The following is a 1,951-nucleotide window of genomic DNA, read 5'->3' as shown; positions in this document are numbered from 1 at the left end:
CTTCGTGTCTTACATTTTTGAATTCGCATACTAGTTCATCAATATCATCCACATCATAGGGGCCCTATGGGCGGTTGTCATCCGGGATATACGAAGGTATACGGCGTATACTTTGCCCTTTTTTTTCCTAGAAGCGTATACCATGCCCTTTTGTTAAAAATACGGAGGTATACGCCGTATATACGCAGCCAATCCACAGTTTAAATTGGGAAGCCCTCACATTGTACAGTGAATTAAGGCTCCTCTGTAGTCAATTTTTTTTTTTTATTTTTTTTATTAGGAGTTTTATGAGTGCTTTTTAACACATAGGTCTTACAGCACTGTTACAATAAGTCTTACAGTAACATAAATAGATCTGTAGCTTTTAAAAATTTAACAATATCGATAGGACAGGTAAACAATTTAGTACAGGAATCGTTAGTAACATCATGGTCTAATCTCGATTGTTGATATTTGGGACAGTCCTGCAATATATGTCTAACGGTCAATATCACATTACACTGTTCACACATAGGTTGAACGCTGTTCTGTAGTAGAAAATCGTGAGTCATTCTAGTGTGGCCCATTTTTACCCTGTTCAGCACCGTTTCTTCTTTTCTCGTTAGTGTAGCGAACCGGTCCATTTCAGAGGACGAGGGGGAAGGAAGTATTGTTTTCGTTCTGCCAGGGCTGTCCAGTGGTCTAACCATTTCCGATGGATTGTACTCTGTAGTAATGATTTACAGTCATTTCTCAGCATGCACTGTTCATCTTGTGTGGTTTTGTGAGTAGCTTCTTTGGCGAGCCGGTCCACTGTGTCATTTCCTGTAATGTTCGTGTGCGACGGAATCCATACAAACTGTAGGTGTTTACTGCGGTCATGAATCTGCCGTCGGAGATCGTCTATTTCCTTCATATATTCATTGCGCGAATAAATATCGGCCATGCTCTGTATGCCACTCAGAGAATCGGTCAGTATGCAGTAGGTATCGTGTTCACTGTTTAGGACGTACTTTAGTGCTTGTTTTATAGCATACAATTCTGCACTATAAATGGAGGACTCCGGAGGTAATTTAAAAAGACCTTTTTGCTTCTGTATTTCAATGTTATTGCAATTGGTTAGACCACCAACAATACACATCTCTAGACGATGTACCTACTCCTTGAGTGAGAGCAACGATGTATCTCTATCCTTTCCAGTTTTGCATATTCTCTTCATTTATTGTTAAACACAATAGACCACGTATAATGGTCAAGGACTAATATTATGTAAACAAGTTTAGCGAAAAGCTGTACAAGATTTGAATGGAGATGCACAAATGCCTATTTCTTTTACTATTGCGTAAATTACTTATTCAATGCATTTTTCTATAATGACACCTTCTGTAAATTACCTGGTTCTTAGGTCATTAGTGGACTAGATTAGCATTGTTTGTTAACATTTTTAATTACCCCTTTATTTCCTGTGAGTTTTTCTAATCAATTTGACTGATTTATAGATTTTTATAGTTATTAGATAGACATGTGCATGAATGAATTCACTTAGGACTTAGGTATGGTAGAGCCTAATAAACCGGCACTTCGAACACCTAAAATAAATCACTTTATTAACACTTTTTTTAAATAAATTTGTCAGTGTCGCCTATTAGTTATCGTATCCCGTTTAGAACTTTAGCTAAAAAAGGGAATTGGAACATTTTTTGTAACAGTTAAAATGAACAAGTGTAATCGAATTTCTTTGAAATGGTAGGTTCAGAATGTGAAAACTATTGGGCGCAACTTTCTCGCCAATTTATTTGTAAAAATCGAAATTTGTCGCGCCTTTATTTTTTTGATAAGCGGATATTCCTGATATCTGATCATATTGAAAAAATAAGTAGCACTTGTCTCTCTAAGTCTCGACTCAGTAGTAGTGTTTGCGAATTGTGATACTGTGCTATCCGCTTGTGTGGTGGTCATGCGTTAGTCCAAA

The sequence above is a fragment of the Photinus pyralis genome, unplaced genomic scaffold, assembly GCF_008802855.1.
Source record: "Photinus pyralis isolate 1611_PpyrPB1 unplaced genomic scaffold, Ppyr1.3 Ppyr1.4_LG1, whole genome shotgun sequence".
Lineage (NCBI taxonomy): Eukaryota > Metazoa > Arthropoda > Insecta > Coleoptera > Lampyridae > Photinus > Photinus pyralis.
This window is presented reverse-complemented; position numbering follows the sequence as displayed.